We start from the raw sequence: 25,694 nt of genomic DNA on the forward strand, positions 1-25,694 counted from the left end.
TACAAATTTTGGATGGGTGGGAGGACACAGTTCCAACTACCTTAAGATGGCCCACCTTAAGCTTTGTAGGGGAAAGAAAGATCATACTTTCAGGGAGGTGTGAATGGCTGTCAGAAGGTGGACTGCAACACAGCTGGCAGAAATCTAACCAGAGATGGAGCAGAGGCTCACCAAACATAGGACACCCAGGCCTCCAGTCTGGGCCCTCGGATCTAAATCAAACCTGTCTGGAGGAATTTGATGGGACAGCATTCAGAGGAATTTGGAAATATCACAGCAAAGCAGAAGAATGCCTCCACCTTGAGACCATATAACCAAGGGAAATGAATGGTAAAGGGAACAGGCCTTCACTGAATAAGAGGTTCCGTGTGGATTCTGAAGGGCTGCTGGCCCCAGAGGGCTGCCCTTCTCAGACTGCACCCACCACAATGGACATGCACAGCCATGTCTGAACGTAGCTACACACCATCTCTAGTGGTGTAGACAGTTCAGTTGAGGTGAGGCATGTTCAACTGTGACACAGGTGATATATGAGTTTTTAAAAAATAGTTTATTTGTTTATTTGACTGTGCCAGGTCTTGGTTCTGGCATGCAGGATCTTTCAGTTGCAGTATGCAAACTCTTAGCTGTGGCATGTGGAATCTAGTTCCCTGATTAGAGATTGAACTCGGGCCCCCCGCATTGGGAGTGCGGAGTCTTAGAACCAGTAATATGTGTTTGAACTGAGACTGTTGTGTTAATTGTCCTTCTCTATGGTTCTTCCCATCTGTGTAAGAGCAATGCTAATAATGAATGATTTTAACACTATTTAATCTGTACAGTCCTTTCAGATGGGTTTTGATTGAGAACCAGGACCCAAAGGTAAACCAAAAGTAGATGTCAGCTCTGGCATTTGGGCTCTAGTCTGGTTCACTCTACAGCCCACTCATTTTACCACTGGGCTATGGTCTCATGCAGAAAATTCTGGAAAGCAGGGCCTGGAGGCTGGAATCTCAGCTTTGCTAGTAGCCAGACAGGCCATCCTTGTTTCTACAGGTTCCCTTCCATGTCAGAGAAGGGACTCTGGTGGAAATGAGGGCCTGTGGACATTATCAAGCACCCTAGACTCAGTAAGCAAGGATTGCCCCTAAAACAGTTTAAGGGTATCTCTGCCTGCAGACAGCATCATGGTGGTGGGTTGGAGGGTTCACTGATACTTCTTCTCTGATCCTACATTCAGTTTGCTTGCTTAGGGAAATTGAATTACTCAAGAGGTTGAGAAAGGAGCATTGGTATAAAGTTCAAAGGCAGATTGCACTCAGATTTCAGCCTTTTCAGTGCTAAGCAATTGAATCTTGCCTGTTTGACAGTGATGGATGGCTGAGAAACTAAGAATTTCATCCCCTTTTCCAAAGGATGTCTTTTCTTGTGTCTAAATGAACTCAAGAATGATCACTAATTGATCTTTTTTTAGGGTCTCTGCCGAGAGGCCAGCTTTTGATATGTTTCTAGAGGCCAACAAGCATAAAATGGAGATGCTAATGGTGATTGTCCATGGGAAAAGACATCAGTCCTTCTGTTTGATTCTCAGTCATAGTAGCGTGGGAGTGTAGTTAGAAGGGTAGTTTCTGGCCCTGGGTGAAGATAGTATTTATGAATTTAAAGAAATAAGTGGGTAAACAGCATGAAGGGATCCTGCAATGAGTCCCAAACCACACAGCAGTGTAGTTGACCCCAGAGCAGCCCAGCCTATAGACTTCCTACTCCACTCATTTCTATGGTCTTGTTAAATTCTTCCACTAGGGTCAAACTGGGAGCGTGTAGCTCTCCAAGTTGGCTTTCCTGGTGGTTCAGTGGTAAAGAATCCACCTGCCAATGCAGGAGACATGGGTTTGATCCCTGAGTCAGGAAGATCCCTTAGAGAAGGAAATGGCAACCCACTCCAGTATTCCTGTCTGGAAAATCCCATGGACAGAGGAGCCTGGTGGGCTACAGTCCATGAGCTCGAAAAGAATCAGACATGACTTAGTGAACAAACAATAGCTCCCCAAATTAGAAGTTAGTTTCTGCAGATTAGAAACTCTTAATTGGGTTGTTTGAGATAGCTCCCAGCACAACTGAGAAGAGGCCACTGCACCTTTGAACGTGAACTCAGCAAGCAGCCTTGGTCAAGCTTGGGAGGCTGGGACCACATCACTTTTCCTTGGAGTCCACCTCCAGTTCATTACCTACTGTCTGAATGGTGTCTGAATGGTGGGAAAAGCATTACTCTTAGTACAAGAACTCTTCTGAAGGCCCCACAAGAGATTGTAAAAAGTTCTGAATGTTGTTTATGAAATAAACAGATTAGGAAAAGAAAATTGAAGTTGGCCCAGTGCCAGAGAAGAGAGGTTTAATTAACGACAAAAGCAGGAAATCAACAGAGCAATGTTTTATTTTGGTGGAGTTTTTTTGTTCTCTTTAACTAAACGATTCTTTTGTGTCAATCTTTTGCTATAAATATAAGCTAATCTTCTTCTCCTGCCCTAAGCCCTGGACATATTTTTTTCCCCATGGCTCACTATGTGAGAGAAAGGAAAGATATTTGTTATGTACTATGTGAAACAGTCAACTAGGGGTGGTGGATTCACCTGTTCCTATCATCTTCACACAGTCCAGCGAGGTAAGCTTCATGTTCAGACACTCCTCTTGTCATCGGATTGCCTGCTGTTTCCAGCCACTAGCTGAACTGAACTAGAAGCCAGAGGAGCCAGGCTGACTCAACCCTTAAAGGTCAGCCTCTCTGGGCATTGAGGAGGTGTTGAAGGTGGAGAGTGAATCTGGAGGGGCAAGCAGTCACTGACCAACACAGCACCCATGATGACTGCGTGGAGGTGGGCGTTGTGATCACATGATCCAACAAGAAATTTATCGTGGTTTTGAACTTGGCTCACTGATCTTGCAGATGACTAGAGCTCTTAAGCAAGCCCAGGTCGTCTCAAAGAATGTCCTCAGGATCTTTCCAAGCCTGGAAAGCTGCATCTCCTGGCAAGAAGCCATTTGATAGAGTGGACAGAGGACTGACTAGGACCAAGGGGTCCAGTGGAGTTTCTGCCATGTAGAATGTGTAACCATGGACAGGTCTCCTTTTTCTAATTTTTTTTTTAATTAAAAAAAATTTTTTTCTCCACCCCACCCCCACTGCAGTTTTATTGAGAAACAATTAACATATATAAGTTTAAGGCATATAGCATGATGGTTTGATTTACATCTATCATGAAATGATTATCACAAAATGTTCAGCTAACATCCATCTTCTCATATAAATACAATAAAAAGAAAACAAATAAGAAAGAAGGGAAAAAACAATTTCCTTGTGATGAGAACACTTAGGATTTGCTCTCTTAATAAATTTCCTGTGTATCATACAGCAGTGTTAGCTATGGTCATTATATTGTGCATTATATTCTTAGTACTTACTTATAACTAGAAGTTTGTACCTTTTGACCACTTTCCTCCAATTCTGTCTCCCTCCACCATCTGCTTCTGGTAACCACAAGTCTGATCTCTTTCTCTATGATTTTGTTCGTTTGTTAGATTCCACATATTCGTGAGATCATATGGTGTTTTTATGTCTCTATCTGACTTCACTCAGCATACTACCTTTAGGGTCCATTCATGCTGTCTCAAATGATATGATTTCCTTGTTCTTTTAAATGATTTATGTTCCCCTGCATGTGTGTGTGTGTGTGTGTGTGTATATATTAACTTCTTTACTCATTCGTCCATTTATGGGCACTTGGATTGTTCCCATATCTTGCCTGTTGTAAATAATGCTGCTCTGGGGGTGCAGATATCTTTTTGAGTTAGTGTTTTTGTTACTTTTGGGTATATTCCCAGAAGTGGAATTGCTGCATCATATGGTAGTTCTATTTTTAATTTTTGAGGCTCCTCCATACTTTTTTCCATAGAGATTATACCAACTTACATTCCCACCATCAGCATGCAAGGGTTCTCTTTTCTCCACATCCATGCCAGCATTTGTTATCTCTTGTCTTTTTGATAATAGCTATTCCAATAGGCATGTGATATCTCATTGTGGTTTAAAGTTGTATTTCCCTAATGACTAGTGAGGGGCTTCCCTGGTGGCTTAGTGGTGAAGAATCCGCCTGCCAAGACAGGAGACCTGGGTTCAATCCCTGGGTCAGGAAGATACCCTGGAGAAGGAAATGGCAACCCACTCTAGTATTTGTGCCTGGGAAATCCCATGGATAGAGGAACCCGGTGGGCCATAGCCCAAGGGGTCACAAAAGAGTCGAACACTACTTAGCGACTAACCAACAATAATGATAATGAGAGTGATGTTGAATATCTTTTCATGTGTCAAATACCTGTTGACCTTTCATGAATCTTCTTTGGACAGATGTCTATTCAGGCCTTTTGCCCATTAAAATTTTTTTTTCTTTTTTTGCTATTGAGCTGTATGAGTTCCTTATATGTTTTGGATATTAATCAATTATCAGATACATGGTTAACCACTTACCAAATACATGGTTTCCAAATATTTTTTTCTATTTCATAGGATATCTTGTCACTTTGTTGATATATTCTTATGCTGTGCAGAAGCTTTTTAATTTGATGAAGTCCCACTTGTTTTCTTTTGATTTTACTGCTTGTGCTTTGGGTGTCTGTATGTTCAGGTCACTCAAGATGGCCGTTCTCTTGCTCTGTGTACGTCGTCCACTGGACCAGTCCCTACTTCACCTACACCCTCTTTCATGAATGTGCTTGTCCCCTCCCCAGCTAGTGATGGTTCTAATCCTTAGTCCAGAATGGCTCCACCTGCTAGTGTTTTAAAGTCAACCATCTGGTCTCATGATGGTCATTAACCTGAGGAGTTGTGCAGGACCTGCTCCAGCTGCTGGTTTCCCTGGTAACTGATGAGGTAACCTGATGTCAATTCCTTCTATAAATGGCAGTCTCTTTCTCCCCTGAGTAGTGAGGACAGCTGTCACGTCTACTGCACACAATGGGTTGACGCTCCAGGAACTTTTGCTTCAGACTTAAGATTCCTCTGTACAATAAACCATTGATGTCTCTGTCACTGTCTCCAGGCTCTTTCTTCTGTCTTGAGGCTGGGCAGCTACAGGGCTTGCAGACCTGTGGGTACAGTTCAACATGTCACATCCAAAAATCATTATCAAGACCCATGTCAAAGAGCCTTATTCCTGCGTTTTCTAGGAGTTTCATGGTTTCAGGTCCTACATTTAACCCTTTAATGCATTTCAAGTTAATTTTTTGTGAGTAGTTTAAGATATGGGTTCTGTTTCATTCTTTTACAAGTGAATAATAAATTATCCCAGCACCACGTATTAAAGAGACTATCTTTTCTTCAATGAGTATTCTTGGCTCCCTTGTCAAACTTTAGTTGATCGTGGAAAGTCTCCTTTCTAAGCCTGATTCCTCATCTATGAAGTTAGTAGGTCTGACCTGATTTGGGGGCCTCAGAGTTCTGCAGCAGAATCCCCCAGGAAACATTAAAACCATTCACCTGCCTGAGCCTTACTTTTAGAGCATTTGTTTCACTTGGCTTGGGTGGGGCCTGGGCATTGATATTGTACAAACATGATCTAGGTGATTTTCATGTTCAGCCAGGATTGAGAAACGCTACACTAGACCTCACCTCCAGTTCTGGGTTTCCACTTTCATGGACAAGATCCCTTTAATTAGAAAACTTTACTCTTCTATGGAAGTAGCAAGGAGGAAATAAGCATTTTATTGAGGATCTGATAGCACACTTGTGATATTTATTCTGTATAACAGTCTCTAGGCTGTCAGTTATCATATCCATTTTCAGAGTTGAAGTAATTGAGGTCAGAAAGTTTTGACATTCATTCAGCAATGCTTGCTGAGCATCTACTCTGTCTGGTGCTGTTGTAGGTGCTGGGGACACTTGATGAACAAAACAGATCAAATCCCTGCTCTCATGGAGCTCATGTCCTAGTCTGACAGATGAATAATTTGTTGTTGTTGTTCAGTCTCTCAGTCATGTCCAATTCTTTGCAACCCCATGGACTGCAGCATGCCAGGCTTCTCTGACATTAGCTTGTCAAGCTCATGTCCATTGAGTCAATGATGCCATCCAACTATCTCATTCTCCATTGTTCCCTTCTCCTCCTGCCTTCAATATTTCCCATCATCAGGGTCTTTTCTAATGAGTCGGCTCTTTGCATCAGGTGGCCAAACAATTGGAGCTTCAGCTTTAGCATCAGTACTTCAATGAATATTCAGGGTTGGTTTCCTTTAGGATTGACCGGTTTGATCTCCTTGCAGTCCAAGGGACTCTCAAGAGTCTTCCTCAACACATTTAAAAAGCATCAATTCTTCAATGCTCAGCGTTCTTTATGGTCCAACTCTCACATCCATACATAACTACTGGAAAAACCATAGCTTTGACTAGATGGACCTTTGTTGACAAAGTAATGTCTCTGTTTTTTAATATACTGTCTAGGTTTGTCATAGCTTTTCCAGGGAGCAAGCATCTTTTAATTTCATGGCTGCAGTCACCATCTGCGGTGATTTTGAAGCCCAAGAAAATAAAGTCTGTCACTGTTTCCATTGTTTCTCCATCTATTTATCATGAAGTGATGTGACCAGATGCCATGATCTTCGGTCTTTGAATGTTGAGTTTTAAGCCAACTTTTTCACTTTTCCCTTTCACCTGCATCAATCAGATCAGATCAGTCGCTCAGTCGTGTCCGACTCTTTGTGACCCCATGAATCACAGCACGCCAGGCCTCCCTGTCCATCACCAACTCCCGGAGTTCACTGAGACTCACGTCCATTGAGTCAGCGATGCCATCCAGCCATCTCATCCTCTGTCGTCCCCTTCTCCTCCTGCCCCCAATCCCTCCCAGCATCAGAGTCTATTCCAATAAGTCAGCTCTTCGCATGAGGTGGCCAAAGTATTGGAGGCTATCAAAAGTTCCTGGTTTGTCTGGGATCATAAATATCTGTTATTTTTAATGTGGCTTTTGGATTATTGAGTTGGTTGATCAAGGAACACATCCTTGTTCAGTTCAGTTCAGTTCACTTGAGTCACTCAGTCATGACCGACTCTTTGCAATCCCATGAACTGCAGCACACCAGGCCTCCCTGTCCATCACCAACTCCCGGAGCCCACCCAAACCCATGTCCATCGAGTCAATGATGCCATCCAACCATCTCATCCTCTGTCCTCCCCTTCTCCTCCTGCCCTCAATCTTCCCCAGCATCAGGGTCTTTTCAAATGAGTCAGCTCTTCGCATCAGGTGGCCAAAATATTGGAGTTTCAGCCTCAACATCAGTTCTTTCAATGAACACCCAGGATTGATCTCCTTTAGGATGGAATGGTTGGATTTCTTTGCAGTCCAAGGGACTCTCAAGAGTCTTCTCCAATACCACAGTTCAAAAGCATCAATTTTTCGGTGCTCAGCTTTCTTTATAGTCCAACTCTCACATCCATATATGACCACTGGAAAAACCATAGCCTTGACTAGACAGATCTTTGTTGGCAAAGTAATGTCTCTGTTTTTTAATATGCTGTCTAGGTTGGTCATAACTTTCCTTCCAAGGAGTAAGCGTCCTTGAGGAGGTGACATATGAGTTGAGGTGTGAATGGCAGAGACCTGAGACCCCAGGCAATGGGAAACATAAATGTAAAGGCCCTGAGCTAGGGATGATTTTGTTATGCTGGGGACCAAATACAAGGCCCAGTAAGACAAGGTCAAAGAAGTGGGCAGAGCAGCCTTGGGAGCTTTGTTGGGGACAGTTTGGATTTTATCCTAAGTATGGTGGGAAGACTCCAGAAGGCTTTAAGCTGGGGAAAGCCAGGATCTAATTCAGTGATTCTCAACCAGGAAACATTCAACATCAACCAGGAAACATTCAACAATGTCTGGAAATATTTTTGGTTGTCACATTTGATGGGTGAAGGTATTACTGATATTTAGGGGGTAGAGCCAGAGAAGGCAATGGCACCTGACTCCACCACTCTTGCCTGGAAAATCCCATAGATGGATGAGCCTGGTAGGCTGCAGTCCATGGGGTCACAGAGTTGGACATGACTGAGCAACTTCATTTTCACTTTTCACTTTCATGCATTGGAGAAGGAAATGGCAACCCACTCCAGTGTTCTTGCCTGGAGAATTCCAGGGATGGGGGAGCCTGGTGGGCTGCCGTCTATGGGGTCACACAGAGTCGGACACAACTGAAGTGACTTAGCAGCAGCAGCAGCAGAGGGTAGAGTAGTGCAAAGAAATAGAGGAAAATAATAGAATGGGAAAGACTAGAAATCTCTTCAAGAAAATCAGAGATACCAAGGGAACGTTTCATGAAAAGATGGGCTCGATAAAGGACAGAAATGGTATGGACCTAACAGAAGCAGAAGATATTAAGAAGAGGTGGCAGGAATACACAGAAGAACTATACAAAAAAGATCTTCACATCCCAGATAATTACAATGGAGTGATCACTCACCTAGAGCCAGACATCCTGGAATGTGAAGTCAAGTGGGCCTTAAGAAGCATCACTACAAACAAAGCTAGTGGAGGTGACGGAATTCCAGTTGAGCTATTTCGGATCCTAAAAGATGATGCTGTGAAAGTGCTGCACTCAATATGCCAGAAAATTTGGAAAACTCAGCAGTGGCCACAGGACTGGAAAAGGTCAGTTTTCATCCCAATCCCAAAGAAAGGCAATGCCAAAGAATGCTCAAACTACCGCACAATTGCACTCATCTCACATGCTAGTAAAGTAATGCTCAAAATTCTCCAAGCCAGGCTTCAGCAATATGTGAACTGTGAACTTCCTGATGTTCAAGCTGGTTTTAGAAAAGGCAGAGGAACCAGAGATCAAATTGCCAACATCTGCTGGATCATAGAAAAAGCAAGAGAGTTCCAGAAAAACATCTATTTCTGCTTTATTGACTATGCCAAAGCCTTTGACTGTGTGGATCACAATAAACTGTGGAAAATTCTGAAAGAGATGGGAATACCAGACCACCTGACCTGCGTCTTGAGAAACCTGTATGCAGGTCAGGAAGCAACAGTTAGAACTGGACATGGAACAACAGACTGGTTCCAAATAGGAAAAGGAGTATGTCAAGGCTCTATATTGTTACCCTGCTTATTTAACTTATATGCAGAGTACATCATGAGAAACACTGGGCTGGAAGAAACACAAGCTGGAATCAAGATTGCCGGGAGAAATATCAATAACCTCAGATAAGCAGATGACACCACCTTTATGGCAGAAAGTGAAGAGGACCTAAAAAGCCTCTTGATGAGAGTGAAAGAGGAGAGTGAAAAAGTTGGCTTAAAGCTCAACATTCAGAAAACGAAGATCATGGCATCCGGTCCCATCATTTCATGGCAAATAGATGGGGAAACAGTGGAAATAGTATCAGACTTTATTTTTCTGGGCTCCAAAATCACTACAGATGGTGACTGCAGCCATGAAATTAAAAGACACTTACTCCTTGGAAGGAAAGTTATGACCAACCTAGAGAGCATATTGAAAAGCAGAGACATTACTTTGCCAACAAAGGTCCATCTAGTCAAGGCTATGGTTTTTCCAGTGGTCATGTATGGATGTGCGAGTTGGACTGTGAAGAAGGCTGAGCGCCGAAGAATTGATGCTTTTGAACTGTGGTGTTGGAGAAGACTCTTGAGAGTCCCTTGGACTACAAGGAGATCCAACCAGTCCATTCTGAAGGAGATCAGCCCTGGGATTTCTTTGGAGGGAATGATGCTGAAGCTGAAACTCCAGTACTTTGGCCACCTCATGCGAAGAGTTGACTCATTGGAAAAGACTCTGTTGCTGGGAGGGATTTGGGGCAGGAGGAGAAGGGGACGACAGAGGATGAGATGGCTGGATGGCGTCACTGACTCGATGGACATGAGTCTGGGTGAACCCCGGGAGTTGGTGATGGACAGGGAGGCCTGGCATGCTGCGATTCATGGAGTCACAAAGAGTCGGACACGACTGAGCGACTGAACTGAACTGAGAAGACAAAAACTGCGTGGCTTCACTTATATGTGATACTTAGAATAGTCAGCGGAGAAGGCAATGGCACCCCACTCCAGTACTCTTGCCTGGAAAATCCCATGGTCGGAGGAGCCTGGTAGGCTGCAGTCCATGGGGTCCCTAAGAGTCGGACACGACTGAGCAACTTCACTTTCACTTTTCCCTTTCATGCATTGGAGAAGGAAATGGCAACCCACTCCAGTGTTCTTGCCTGGAGAATCCCAGGGACCGAAGAGCCTGGTGGGCTGCCGTCTATGGGGTCACACAGAGTCGGACACGACTGAAGTGACTTAGCAGCAGCAGAGTAGTCAGACTCACAGAAACAGAAACTGGAATGGTGGTTACTAGGGGTGGTTAGGAAATGAGGAATTGTTTAATGGGCCCAGAGTTATAGTTTTGCAAGATGAAAACATTCTAGAGATTTAGTTGCTCAACAGTGTGGACATACTTAACACTACTTAAAAGTGGTTTAAATGGAAAATTTTGTTCTGCATGTTTCATCACAATTAAAAAAAAAAAAGATCAGCTCACTCTGGCTACTGAGTAGAGAATGAGCTGTTAGGTGACAACTATAGATGCAGGGAGACTAGTTAGCAGGTTACTGTAGTAATCCAGGTAAGAGATGATAATGGTTTGCATGCAGTGGGCAGCAATGGTGATGAGAGAAGTGACCAGACTTAGGACATCTTTTGGTGGTGGTTTGGATGTGGGGATCAGGCCTTATGTCCAAGGTCACTCTGCCAATAAGTGGCAGAGCTGGGACTGAACGCAGGGCTGACTCCACTCTCACTTTCTCTCCCGATATCACACTTTCCAACATCATCTAATTGACTAAAACCTCACTGGGGTAGCATTTCTTGCCATTTTGATCCATTTCACGCTACTGGGTAGGTGGCAATTACTTCATATATTGTCTTCTAAAAAATGCCATGGCATATATTTCTCAAAGCCCTAAGCTTTCAAACACTGGTTTTATTTCAGCTCATTGCACACAAGCTGGTCTTTCTGCCAGCAGCTCCCAGCTTCACTGCCTCATCTGCAGTTGTGCTTTTGTGTGGTTTTAATTGTGAGGGGGAACTGCATTCATCAGCCTGTGGTTTTCTGTTTAGCCTGTGCATTGAGATCACAGACCTTATTCATGCTGGCAGTCAAAAAGCTTCTAATTCCACAGATACCTCTGTAGATAACTAATTCAGTCAGAATGCTTCTAATTCGCTCCCAATACCTGGTGGGGGAAGCCATCAGGGATGATCTCCTAAAAATTTTTGTTTTCACCTCCATTTCTTAATGTTCTTAAACCTAAACATTAAGGTATTGCTAGGAAACCAGACAAATATCAGAGAAAAGGCTTTCTGAGGTCACCTGAGGACCAGCTTGTGTTAATGGCCACAAACTGCAATCAAGCTTCAGTGGTTGCCAAGGTCTCCTGAAGAAGTTGAATAAGGGACTTCCCTATGGTCCAATGGTTAAGACTCTGTGCTTACATTGCAGGAGGCACAGGTTGGCTCCCTGCTTGGGGAACAAAGATGCCATGTGCTGCACAGAATGGCCAAAAAATTTTAAGAAAAAAAGAAAACAGTAAAGGTTGAGTAAGGGTGCTGTGGCTGCCTTGTGGGGCCAGTTTATTTTCCCTTTCCTGGACTTTTCCTTACCTGATCCAAGGAAAGACCCTTAGGGAACTAAGCCACCAAATCTGGGAGACCACTAAAGCCTTGGCTTTCCATTCTCAGCTGCTATGGAGGGTATGCTTGGATCTGGGCTAAGCAGAAACCTTCTGCTGCTTCTGAGGAATACATCTGCTCAGCAAATAATGGTATTGAATGTATGTGGGTGGGTAGGGAAACCCAACAACCTACTCTAAAATTATGTTTAAGGACTCCTCCCCTGTTCTTTTTGACAGGTTTATGTAATCGATACTGTGGCCATAAAAGCAGATGTTCTCAAACTGTGGTCCCTGGACCAGCAGCATCAGCATCACCTGGGAACTTGTTAGAAATGTAGACACTTGGGCCCTATCCCAGACCTCCTGGATTAGAAACTCTAGGGCTGAGGCCCCACGATCTCTTGACAAGGTTTCTGGGTGATATTGACATGTACAGCCTTGGGAAAAATCCAGTCCCAAGAATCCAGCATTTGCCAGTTGAGTTTATACCTTGGTTCTTTTCCATGAGCCTCAGCCTAAAGGGAGGAGGTAATTCATGCCAAGCATCTGGCATGCTTCAGGGATGCAGATCCTCTTTCTGTAAAACCTGCTTTTCATGATTTGTTAGGCAGCACCTGGAGTTAAAATATGTGTTCAAAAGAAGGGACTTCTGTTACAACTTAAAGATTATTGTTTTAGTGTAACTTGTCTTATCACAGTATAAAATCTGAATCACACAGCTTTTATTGTGGTTCAGAATCTATGCTTCTCAGAAAAAAGGAAGCTGGGGTCATGAGTACCTGTTTGAATTCTGCTGGTGGTGACTTCTGCACACATAAGGGCAAGAAGACAGAGAGACCCTCTCCTTCCTCACAGCCACTCACGTTCAGAAAATCCATTGGGTTCAGGGTCTGATACTTTGTCCAGTGGAAACTGATTAGAGCTCCTAAAAAGTCCAGGACCCAGGGCATATCCCAGGGCAGCTGTCCTTCTCCACCACCCAGAGATGCTGCCCTCTGCCCTCTGGGACTGTCTGTGAAGGCCAATTTGCAGCTGTGGAAGATATATAAGCTTTTTGTGTTCCACCTCAAATGCCAAGAGAAAGGTTATCGGAGGGAAGAGAGGAGAAGGGTAAATGATAGCAAATTCCTCCCGGATCACCATGCTCTGTTCATCTTGTGTCATCTTCTCTTCACTCAGGGTGACATAGTGAGAGTTCAGAAGTCACGTATTCCAGGGGTCACTGTGTGCCACATGGTACACTGAGTGCCTTATATGTATATATTATAGATAACATATATATTACCTTTGTTAATTCTCATGATGATCCTCAAAGAAGATTTAATCCCCATTTTACAGATGAGGGAAAGGAGGCACAGAAGTATCATCGTTCTTCCATGCCTTTGGACCCACAACTAGAACTGTAGGGGAGGTGGGATTCGCACTGGCCTGGGGATGGACTGCAGAGGCTGGGACACCACTCACCAGGCTATGGTGTGATCCTAACAGCTGTTGAACTTTGGCAGCCCCACATCCTGGTACAAGCTGGGCTTCAGGGGGACAACTGACACAGCAGTGTTCTCGACTTGGCTTGTACACAGGGATTGCCTGCAGAGCTTTCAACTAATACTGCTGCCTGGTCCCTTCCTAGAGACTCGGATATAACTGTGCTGAGGTAAGTGAAAGTCACTCAGTCGTGTCCAACTCTTTGAACCCCATGGACTGTACAGGCCGTAGAATTCTCCAGGCCAGAATACTAGAGTGGGTAGCCTTTCCCTTCTCCAGGGGATCTTCCCAACCCAGGCATCGAACCCAAGTCTCCTGCATTGCAGCCGGATTCTTTAACACCTGAGCCACTGAGAAACTCTATCATAGGCTCAGATGGAGCTTGGGAGGCAGTTAAGCACCAGGCATGTGCACATCTGGCCTTGACTTATAGACCCTTCAGAATGCAATCTTCTGAGGCTTCCCTGGTGGCTCAGTGGTAAAGAATCCGCCTGCCAGTGCAGGAGACACAGGTTCGATCCCTCGTCTGGAAAGATCCCACGTGCCTCAGAGCAACTAAGCCTGAGTACCATGACTACTGAGCCTGTGCCCGGGAGCTGCAGCTACTGAAGCCTGCAGGCCCCAGAGCCCGTGCTCCACAACTAAAGAAAAGCTGCCACAGCAATGAAGATCCAGCACAGCCAAAAATAAAATAAAAAAGAATGTAATCGTCTGTAATCAAACACACACAAAAACAAACCTCATCAAGTCCCCAGAGCTCTCCAGCAGCATGAAATCTGGCACTTCTATAAGCCAAAAGGGAATGGAAATCTTTGCCAAGTTTAGAAAAAATTCCCTGACTTTGAGCAATGTTTGACCAGTGTCTTAACAGTCTCTCCCCCCCGCCCGGCCAAAATACAGAAATGATACATTCCAGACACATCAAGTCAGTTTTCTACATAGCTTCTTATGTATTTAAGTTAAAAATGACCCTAGTTCAGTAATAAAGTGGCATGATTTTCTTTTTTTAATTTTTTAAAAAAATTTACTTGACTGTGTAGGGTCTTAGCCGCATCATGCAGGGCCTTGTTGCGGTGCGTGGGCTCTGGTTGTGTCGCATGGAGCCCAGAGCACACAGGCTTCAGGAGTTGCCGCATGTGGACTTGGTTGCTCTGTGACACGTGGGATCTTAGTTCCCTAACCGGGAATCAAACTGCAACCCCTGCATTGCAAGCTGGACTCTTAATTATTGGACCACCAGGGAAGTCCCATGATTTCCTTTAAAAAAAAAAAAAACAAAACCCCGAGTTTATAAATCCAAGCAAGTATTTCCCTCTCCGATAAATCCATTTGAGAATGAAGTCCCATGTTTTAGTGATGCTGTCATTGCTCAAGACTCCGTGGGGATCCTTTCAGAATTCCCTGAGGACTGTATTAATTAAAAAAAAAAAACAAAAAAAACTTTGCAGATTATTTAATCATTGCCTTGCTCTTTGATCAAAATTGGATTTACTTTGCTTCTTTAATGTCTTTGCTCCCCTGATTGGCTCTGAGTAATGTCTAGCAATGTTTGCTACTCTAATCCATGGTCCATCATGTTTTGTCAGCATGAGATTATGCAAATGAGTGTAGTTCAGGCACGGAAGGCATTCCAGGGTTTGTGATGTGGCAAATAATGAAATGCTCTCTTTATATTATAACAGTTTGTTCTAATGTGTGTTATTTTTGTCTCTCCAACTCAGCTCTTTTGTACCACCCAAAGGTCTAAGGTGTCTTAGAAATATCTCCACAGTCCCTATGCTTGGCACATAGTGAAGTTTGATTGGTACTTGTTGGTTGATTAAATAGTGGTCACAGGTTTTCGCTGCCACGTGGATGAACTTTCTCAGCAGAGGATTCTACACAGAGGAAGACTGTAGGAGCAACGGCTCATGAAAGTTGCCCCAAGCACTTTTTTTAGTAACAGTGCTGAAAGGATAGTAAGCAGAAGGACTGCTAACTACATAAAGGACAAGCAATTGTAGAGTTGGAAGGGGGCCAGTCACTGGAATCAAGGTGGAGGTGAAGCTGCAGCCCCATCAGTCAGTAGCTCAGTGTTGAGATACACAACTTCCTGTGTTTCAGTTTCATCATCTGTGAAACGGGGATAAGACCCTTGCATTGCAAGGTGCAGAAATGGATACATCTGGAGTTGGGCACCAGTGACTGAACTGGAGATGAGCTCCTGGGAAAGCAGGTGCCTGGGAGGAGGCTCTGGCCTTCTGGGGTCAAGTCTCTAGTTCTCTCAGTATCACAGACTTCTTTGGAAATGTGGCAGTTATGATACTGTTTTTTTATTGTTAGTCACAGCTCTCTGGTTACTATTCATAGCTGTCCTTTGCAGAAATGTTGCTGTCTCAGCTCTGCATTTGGAAAAGAAGAAAAGGACATGTTGGTCCAGCTTGGGCTAGAGTTTTAAGGGAAAGGAAGATAGCTCTGGAATCTAGTATCAAGCTGACCCCAGAGCTCAGCAGGAGAAAGGTGAGACCCAGGGGACGTCAAAGGGAGACTCTTAACCATGGGGTGCAGAGCACCCCCGCTTTGTACCTCTTCTTAGCTGAGGTCGTGCATGTGTTTACAAGACTTCAGCTGTTGTGCGAGGGAGACTGGCAGGTGGAAGTCTCTCTGCTCTTCGGAAGGACCCACCAGCTTTGCAACACCTTGTTTCTCAGTGTTCAGGAAGCCTGATTCTGGGTCCTCAATCTGCCCTAAGAACCTACCTAAACTTGAGAAAGGCACTACACTCCTCGGTCCTAGCCCTGTTTTGTGTTGGTTGGTTTGTTTTTAGTTTTATTTAAAATTAATTTTTATTGAAGTATAGTTGTTTACAATGCTGTGTTAGTGTCTGCTGCGCAGCAAAGTGAATCGGCAATAGTGTACATATATCCCCTCTTTTTTGGATTTCCTTCCCATTCAGGTCACCAAAGAGCATTGAGTAGAGTTCCTTGAGCTATACAGTAGGTTCTCATTAGTAATCTGTTTTATATATAGTGTCAATAGGCTTCCCAGGTTGTGCAGTGGTAAAGAATCCATCTATCAATACAGGAAATGACAGAAACGTGGGTTTGATCCCTGGTTCAGGAAGATTCCCTGGAGTAGGAAATGGCAACTCATTCCAGTATTCTTGCCTGGAAAATTCCGTGGACAGAGGAGCCTGGCAGGCTACAGTCCATGGGGTCGCAAAAAGTTGGACACGACTGAGCGACTGAGCACACACACACATCAATGGTGTATATGCGTCAATCCCAATCTCACAGTTCATCCCACCTGCTTTTCCCTCAGGGTCCTAGCTGTTAAATGAACATTATCACCTCTATCTTATCCCCCAGTCAATAAAACAATGGAAGATGAGTAATACACAGTACAGATCAAGACACTCAAAAATCAAAGCTTTCTCAGATGTCCTGAGTTTCATTCTATGAACAAACAGGAGCTTGGCTTTTTCACGCCTCAGTGACAGTGCCAGAACTGAAAATATTTGCTCTTGGAATTCCGTTGAGTTTATTCTTTGCATCCAAGGCTGGCCTGGAGTGTCAAATGTGACTTTGGCCATATTCGCAACAGTAATGATGCTGTTCTCGCCATGTCTTCTCTGTGCCTATCCCTATCCCCACCCAGAGTGTCTGCTACTGGTTTTAGCCTTTCAGAACGGTCACCCAGTGCTTCAAGGTGACCTGTGGGTGGGTAGCTCTCTTTTCTCCCGGATTATTTGCCTGCTGAATTCTTCTAGGATGGACATTCACGATCTCTCCCTTTCCATCCCTCTTGCAAAGAAAAAAGCCTTAAGCTGGGTGTTCATTGTGATCTGACTTGACAATGAGCTTGTGTGTGTGTGTGACTAATCTCAGAAATGACAAGTGGTTTCCTTTCCCCTTTTCTTAAAATAACTGATTCGGACAAGAAGAAAAAAAGTCCAAGTGTGTAAGAGTCGAAAGAGCACTTGCCCAGTCTTCGCCCTGGAGGAGGGACGGGGAGACGGGGAGTTGCCACCCATCTCCTGGGTTTGATGACGACTGGAGCGTGCTGCCATGGCCTAGGCGTGCCCCGGGATCACTGACAGCCTTGTTGGCGCAGTGGCAGGAGAGAGGGGCCCAGAACTGTCCCTGTGGCTGTAGCTTGGTAACAGTTCTAACTGGAGGGGTGACTAAGTCGAAACAGTGCAATCTTATCTGTAAAACGGGGACACTAAATTGGATGATTTCTGAGGTCCTTTCAGTTCAACTTAGTTCAATTGCTGAGCTTTAAGAGAACAAAATTCAAATGCTACCAAGGTATTTCTTTTTTTTTTTTAATTGAAGGATAATTGTTTTACAGAATTTTGGTGTTTTTTGCCAAACATCAACAAGAATCGGCCACAGCTACCAAGGTATTTCTGATCCACTTGGTCTTTTATCTAATATTAGTAAAATAGGTTTGTGAACCCGGAAGCACTTCAAAAAGGCATGGCTTTCTATATTATCTACTTGTTAATGATAATCTGAGACAGTTTCAAAGCTTGATGTTCTGACAACCAAAGCCCTAAGTATTATAGAAATATTTACTGAGAAACTACATAACTAGCACTATCTAGTTTAACAGAGGGGCTTCTGCTCTTTTCCTCTTTACAATAAAGTTGGAGAGGGGAGGAAGAGACTCATATACATAAGAAACTAACACATGGAAAATCTATTAAATGCCAAATTGGAAAAATCAAGTGTTGTGGGACCTGTGGAGGAATGAATGGCAGCCTGTGACTTGTAAGAATGGAGAAGCTGACTCAGGATGACCTGCTTAGAGAATGAGAAGTGTCTAAAAGAGTCTAACTCAGCAAAACGGAGAGTAGGAATGGTGGTTGCCAGGGGCTGGGGAAGGGGAAATAGGAAGTTGTTCAATGGGTACAATGTTTCAGTTATGCAAGATAAGAAAGGTTCTAGAGTCCATCTTGGGAGAAGGAAATGGCACCCCACTCCAGTACTCTTGCCTGGAAAGTCCTATGGACAGAGGAGCCTGGTAGGCTGCAGTCCATGGGGTCGCTAGGAGTCAGACATGACTGAGCGACTTCACTTTCACTTTTCACTTTCACGCATTGGAGAAGGAAATGGCAACCCACTCTAGTGTTCTTGCCTGGAGAATCCCAGGGACGGGGAAGCCTGGTGGGCTGCCGTCTATGAGGTCACACAGAGTCGGACGTGACTGAAGCACCTTAGCAGCAGCAGCAGAGTCCATCTTACTCCATAAGTAGTGAACAATACTACTTATTGAACATAAACCTGTAGTGAACAATGCTGTATAGTGCCCTTAACCATGTCTTAGAAGGGCAGCTCTCATGTTAATTGTTCTTGGGCTTCCCAGGTGGCACTAGTTTTAAAGAATCTGCCTGCCAATGCAGGAGACTCAGGCTCGATCCTTGGGTCGGGAAGATACCCTGGAGGAGGGCATGGCAACCCACTCCAGTATTCTTGCCTGGACAATCCCCATGGGCAGAGGAGCCTGGGGGGCTACTGTCCATAAGGTCTCAAAGAGTCGGACACGACTAATGTGACTTAGTACGCAGCACAACAATAATAACCACCACAACACGGAGGGGCACAAAGAAATTTTCAGAGGTGCTGGGTATGTCTATTACCTTGATTATGATGATCGCTTCATGAGTATATGCCTATGTCCAAACTCATCAAATTGTATACATTAAACACACGCAGTTTTTTGTATATCCATTATTCCTCAATATAGCTGTTTAAAAAGAAATGAGCAGAAAAAGGGAGGGGAAGAGAGAGAGAAGGAAGTAATTCTGGGCAGAGAGAGCCTGTGAGCAAAGGCAGAGAGGCTGAAAACACTGGGTTTAGTTCAATTCAGTCACTCAGTCATCCGACTCTTTGTGACCCTATGAATCGCAGCATGCCAGGCCTCCCTGCCATCACCATCTCCCGGAGTTCACTCAAATTCACGTCCATTTAGTCGGTGATGCCATCCAGCCATCTCATCCTCTGTCGTTCCCTTCTTCTCCTGCCCCCAATCCCTCCCAGCATCAGAGTCTTTTCCAATGAGTCAGCTCTTTGCATGAGGTGGCCAAAGTGCTGGAGTTTCAGCTTTAGCATCATTCCTTCCAAAGAAATCCCAGGGCTGATCTCCTTTAGAATGGACTGGTTGGATCTCCTTGCAGTCCAAGGGACTCTCAAGAGTCTTCTCCAACACCACAGTTCAAAAGCATCAATTCTTTGGCACTCAGCCTTCTTCACAGTCCAACTCTCACATCCATACATGACCACTGGAAAAACCATAGCCTTGACTAGACGGACCTTTGTTGGCAAAGTAATGTCTCTGCTTTTCAATATGCTATCTAGGTTGGTCATAACTTTTCTTCCAAGGAGTAAGTGTCTTTTAATTTCATGGCTGCAATCACCATCTGCAGTGATTTTGGAGCCCAGAAAAATAAAGTCTGACACTGTTTCCACTGTTTCTCCATCTATTTCCCATGAAGTGATGGGACCGGATGCCATGATCTTCGTTTTCTGAATGTTGAGCTTTAAGCCAACTTTTTCACTCTCCTCTTTCACTCTCATCAAGAGGCTTTTTAGGTCCTCTTCACTTTCTGCCATAAAGGTGGTGTCATCTGCTTATCTGAGGTTATTGATATTTCTCCTGGCAATCTTGATTCCAGTTTGCGTTTCTTCCAGTCCAGCGTTTCTCATGATGTACTCTGCATATAAGTTAAATAAGCAAGGTGACAATATACAGCCTTGATGTATTCCTTTTCCTATTTGGAACCAGTCTGTTGTTCCATGTCCAGTTCTAACTGTTGCTTCCTGACCTGCATACAAATTTCTCAAGAGGCAGATCAGGTGGTCTGGTATTCCCATCTCTTTCAGAATTTTCCACAGTTTATTGTGATCCACACAGTCAAAGGCTTTGGCATAGTCAATAAAGCAGATGTTTTTCTGGAACTCTCTTGCTTTTTCCATGATCCAGCGAATGTTGGCAATTTGATCTCTGGTTGCTCTGCCTTTTCTAAAACCAGCTTGAACATCTGGAAGTTCACGGTTCACGTATTGCTGAAGCCTGGCTTGGAGAATTTTAAGCATCACTTTACTAGCGTGTGAGATGAGTGCAATTGTGCGGTAGTTTGAGCATTCTTTGGCATTGCCTGTCTTTGGGATTGGAGTGAAAACTGACCTTTTCCAGTCCTGTGGCCACTGCTGAGTTTTCCAAATTTGCTGGCATATTGAGTGCAGCACTTTCACAGCATCATGTTTCAGGCTTTGAAATAGCTCAACTGGAATTCCATCACCTCCACTAGCTTTGTTCGTAGTGATGGTTTCTAAGGCCCACTTGACTTCACATTCCAGGATGTCTGGCTCTAGGTCAGTGATCACACCATCGTGATCATCTGGGTCGTGAAGCTCTGTTTTGTACAGTTCTTCTGTGTATTCCTGCCACCTCTTCTTAATATCTTCTGCTTCTGTTAGGTCCATACCATTTCTGTCCTTTATCGAGCTCATCTTTGCATGAAATTTTCCCTTGGTATCTCTAATTTTCTTGAAGAGATCTCTAGTCTTTCCCATTCTGTTGTTTTCCTTTATTTCTTTGCATTGATCGCTGAGGAAGGCTTTCTTATCTCTCCTTGCTATTCTTTGGAACTCTGAATTCAGATGCTTATATCTTTCCTTTTCTCCTTTGCTTTTCGCTTCTCTTCTTTTCACAGCTATTTGTAAGGCCTCCCCAGACAGCCATTTTGCTTTCTTGCATTTCTTTTCCATGGGGATGGTCTTGATCCCCATGGAATCAAGGTTTATTTAGGAAGCAGTAAATATCTTAGTGCATCAAAAGCAGAATGAGGGCAGTGGGTGGTAGAAATATTGGCAAAAAATTATATTTGAGACAGATTAAGGAGGACCTTGAAGATCATGTGGAGTCAGATACATAAAAAATAAGGGACTGATTAAACTAGATTTGTATTTAGTAATAATCTACTGATTATTATCAAAAGGAATTGCTTTGGGTGAGACTGAAGGCAGAGCGGCCAGGCAGGGAGAATAGTTTCTACAAGCACAGCATCTCTACGAGGCAGATTTTCCAAGGCAGCTCAGATCTCAAATAGACCTTTTATTTGTCTCCCTGTGTGCTTGTCACATGCCCTGATTTCAGCTTCAGAAAATAAAATCCTGAATCACAGATGATGTGATTGCTAATCTTGTAGATAGGTGCTGATGGATCTGTTGCCCAGGCAATTTGTGCCACTAATAAAGACCACCTGGAGAAGACGCCCTCGTGCAAAAAGAGGGTGGAGTGTGAAGCATGGTACAGGCTACTGGGGGAGGTAAATTCTGGCTTTTGGTGTCCTTCAAACTCATGGTGCTGATTGTCACATATTTCAAAAACAGTTAAGGCCTCCTTTCTCTGTAGGGATCAGGCTGTTTTACTCTCAGCTAGCCCCACCCTTCATGCTGCTGCTTATACCTCCCTCAGGTGCTTTATTTTCTGCCTCTTGCTTTAATTATGTCTGTGTGAATCTCTTGATCTTTTCCACTAGATGAGAGAGCTCTCTGGGGGCTTGCTGAAATTGCAGTTCATGTTGTATATCATCATTTCTCATCCATCAATTTTTGTGGAATTATAGAATCTTGGGCTGTAAAGGACAATAAAAACAACCCATTCTAAGGATGCCCTTAGACATCACAGACCATGTCTGGATGATTTGGATGGGAAGATGAGTGGATAGTTAAGTAGAAAGGTAGGTATATGGATGACTGGATGGATGGATGGGTGGATGGGTGTTAATCAGATAGGTGTGTGGCTCTATAAATGGTTAGACAGGTAGAAGGATGGATTGAAGATTGGAGGATGCATGAATGGGTAGATGAATACTACAGATGGGAGATGCTTTTTCATCGGAAGATGTTTACAGCAGCTCTAAGCAGCACTTTACTTTTTCAGATGCACAATTAAAGTCAGTTACCTTGTTCCGGGTGGGGTAGGTGTTCTGGTTGTGGTCAGCCACCTCTGAGTGTTTGCATGCTGAACTCTGTCCCAATGATGGGGATCAATGCTGAAGTTGATTCATTTCTTTCTATATCAGGAAGCAAAGGGACACACAATTTATACATCTTGCCAATGTAATTTTATTTTTCATGTAAGAAAAGCTTTGGGGATATTTAGATCACTGAGTCAAATGAGGAAGTGATTTAGAGGTAAGGGTGACCAAGCGTGAAAACTGTTTCCATTGTTGTTCTTAAGCACATGGGCATTTGCTGTAACCCTGACATCTTCGGGGATGATCATCTTCCTTTCTTCGAACGGATGGCACACTGTTAGGTGATTGTGGGAACCGAGGCCCTCCTGTACCTCTACCCGGTAAGGTGCCTTTGAACTTGACCTTGGAGAAGCTGACTCTTCTTGGTAAATAGCTCTTGGTGCTAATCATTATCTCTATCACCATAAATACTGAGTATTTATCACAAGTCATGCCATATGCAAAATGCTTTGCATGTGCTCCACCATCTGATACACTATACATTTTACCCAGATATGTTACTTGTCCTTGCCCACTGGAAGGATGGAGACTTTTTAAAAATAATTTTTTAAAGTTGTGTGGTTTTTTTTTTTTTGGCTACACCACACAGCATGTGGAATCTTACTTCCTTGATCAGGGATAGAACCCATGCCTCCTGCATTGGGAGCATGGAGTCTTAACCAATGGATCACCAGGGAAATCCCAGGATGGGGATTTAAAAAAAAATCTTTTGTTTACTGCTGTAATTCCAGCAGCTAGAACAATGCTGGCACAACATAGGCATTCAGTAATATTTATTGACTAGAGGGATGAGTTATCTCATCTATTTCTCATAGAGGCTCTAGGAGGTGGATATTTCCCTTTCCACTTCAGAGAAGGGAAAATTATGACATGGATCCTAGGTACCTTCAGAGATATTTTAGTTTTTTGCAGGAGGGTGTACCATCTGAGGCTCATAAGAAGGGAAAGGATGCATTTCGCCAGAAAAACATAAAGAAAATAAAACCCAGCTCAGCTTTGCTTACATAAGGCAGTTATGCAGGGTCTTTACCATGGGCTTGTTTCCCTCAACTGTGTTACTTCATCTTCTATTTACCACTAGCGTCTGTGTTGATGGAGGAGATATGCTCAAGGGCTCCAAGGCAGACGTGGAAGGAAGTGAATAAGGATGAAGCACACAGCACAGCCAAGCCTTTATGTAAAATGTTATCTCACTTCCTGGTTGAAAGCAGAGACAGGATTTCCTCCAGTCACGTGATCCGAACGAAGCGGCCCATCTCTTCCCCTCCCCATCTCCTTATGAGCCTACCCACCTGTTCAGCTCTTGGACAGAAAACCTTTGTCATCATTACATCTCCACTGCCCAACAGAGTAGCAGGTGTGCAGTAGGTGCCTCATAAATGCCGGTTGAGTTGATGGAATTTCTCCAGAGTAAATTCAGGGGCACAGCCTAGCTCCTAAGCACTCTCAGCCCTTTACTTATGCCTTCCGGTTGAGACTTGATCACACAATCCAAGCTGGGAGGAGGTGAGAGAAAGACTGGGCTCTGTTGACAGAGATGGTGGCTATTGGCAGGTTTCTATTTTGACCTTATCCATCATTTCCATTTTTCTCTGGCCTTTTGATTAATTGTGTGACTCCTGGTGCGTGTGGGTCCCTTTCATGCTTCATTGGAGAGTCCCACAAAATGCTGTTAAATCAATTAGGTTGGGGGGAAGGGATGAGAGAAGCGGGGGCGGGGCAGTGGGGGGAGAAGGGGGAGGCGGAAGTTCGATATGACTTTGCTGTTCAGACCCAGTTGTGGGACTGCAGTGGCAGGGGCTTCAATCCACAATCTCCTGAGCTGGGGCAGTGTGCATCCACATGGATCCTGCTTCCCATGTGAACTGCATCCAGTAGAGACAGAGACGGGACTTCCCTACACAAAGCTGAAATACCCAGGATGGGGTGTGAAGAGTCACAGCAATAGTGCCAAGAAAACGCTCTGAGAGTTTAGAGAAGGGAGGGTAGACTCCTGGTGGGGTGTGCATGGTGATGGCAGGCAGAAGGGGTGAGGGAAGGTTTTCTGGAAGAGACAATGTCTGGCACTGGGTCTTGAAGGATTATGGGGTTGGCTGTGCAGAGAAGGCGGGAAAAGTATTCTGGGAAGCAGGTGTTTCCTAAGTCTCGGTAGAGTCTGGGAAGCCAGAGCACGTATGTTAAATAATAACTCCTCTGGCTGAACCAGAAGGTGCACAGAAGGCAAAAACTGCGGTGTGAAGTGGACTCTGTGGACTGGATCCTGGGAAGCCCAAATGCCCGTCTGGGATGCATTTAGGTGCAGTAGTGAAGAGTCCTGGATTTAGAGTCTAACCCTCTGGGTTTGAAATTTGACTTGCTAGCTGAGTGACTTTGCAAAGCTGCCTCGTTGGCATCAAAAGACATTCAGTTTACCCTCTCCTTGACCCTGTAGCAAAGCTGCAACAAAGATTCAGATAAACTGTGTAAAAAACTTCACACAGGAGGAGGAGCCAAGATGGCGGAGGAGTAGGACGGGGAGAACACTTTCTCCCCCACAAATTCATCAAAAGAACATTTAAACGTCGAGTAAATTCCACAAAACAACTTCTGAATGCCGGCAGAGGACATCAGGCACCCAGAAAAGCAGCCCAACTCTTCGAAAGGAGGTAGGAAAAAATATAAAAGACAAAAAAAGAGACAAAAGAGGGAGGGACGGAGTTCCGTCCCGGGAAGGGAGTCTTAAAAAGAGAGAAGTTTCCAAACACCAGGAAACCCTCTCACTGCCGAATCTGTGCCGAGCTTTGGAAGCACAGAGGGCAACATAAAAGGGAGGGGAAAAAAAAAAAAAAATAAACAATTAAAAATCGCGGATTGTGAGCCCTACGGTAACTCCCCCAGCGGAGAAGCAGCGCAGACGCCTGCACACGGCATTAGCAAGCGGGGGCTGGGCAGGGAAGCGCGGCGCGGGCTGTGTCCCTTAGAGTAAGAATCGGGCCGAATGTCCTGAGCGCTATCTGAGCGAAATAATTTGGGCTAGCAAACCAGACTGTGGGATATCTACCACGCGAAAAGCCAGCCCTAACCTAACACCGCCAGGCCCGCGCACAGAACAAAGGACTGAACAGAGATAGCCGGCTGCAGACCTTCCCCCTCCGGTGACAGGCAGCCAGAGCCGGAAGGGGGACATCGCAGCCCCAGAGAGACACTATCTATAAAACTGTAAGCAGGCTTCTTTGCTAACTAAAACTTCTTGGGGGTCTGGACGGTCAATATCTGCCTGAGAAGGTGCGCCGGTTTTACACCCAGATAACCGAGTGGCGGGGAGGCGATAAGTCGCAGCATTGGCGCCCGCCAAACACCTCATCACCTGAGCTGCTCGACCTGGGAAGAACACAAAACGCAGGCCCAACCGAGTCTGCGCCTCTGAGGACTACCCGAGTGCCTGAACCTGAGCGGCTTGGACCTGGGAGCTCAGTCCAGGGCCGGCCTCTGATTGTTCCCGGCGGAACAACCTAG

The 25,694-nt window shown here is 44.5% G+C and overlaps 2 long non-coding RNA genes across 3 annotated transcripts; one reads left to right on the forward strand and one right to left on the reverse strand.

The window, feature by feature from the left end:
* Positions 1-4,436: 4,436 nt before the first annotated feature.
* On the reverse strand, positions 4,437-23,337 carry LOC129626632 (uncharacterized). Its single transcript, XR_008702103.1, has 3 exons — positions 23,204-23,337; positions 22,125-22,235; positions 4,437-5,118 (listed from the first exon to the last, which is right to left on the reverse strand). It is a non-coding gene; the product is annotated as an uncharacterized LOC129626632 (long non-coding RNA).
* Positions 20,931-25,005, forward strand: LOC129626631 (uncharacterized). Of its 2 annotated transcripts, none has more exons than XR_008702102.1 (4): positions 20,931-21,485; positions 21,786-21,899; positions 22,403-22,519; positions 24,406-25,005. It is a non-coding gene; the product is annotated as an uncharacterized LOC129626631 (long non-coding RNA). The 2 variants fall into 2 exon arrangements; XR_008702101.1 differs by lacking the exon at positions 24,406-25,005 and adding an exon at positions 23,281-23,419 and having other exon boundaries at positions 20,934-21,485.
* The last annotated feature ends 689 nt before the right edge of the window (positions 25,006-25,694 follow it).

This window comes from Bubalus kerabau, chromosome 14 (assembly GCF_029407905.1).
Source record: "Bubalus kerabau isolate K-KA32 ecotype Philippines breed swamp buffalo chromosome 14, PCC_UOA_SB_1v2, whole genome shotgun sequence".
NCBI lineage: Eukaryota > Metazoa > Chordata > Mammalia > Artiodactyla > Bovidae > Bubalus > Bubalus kerabau.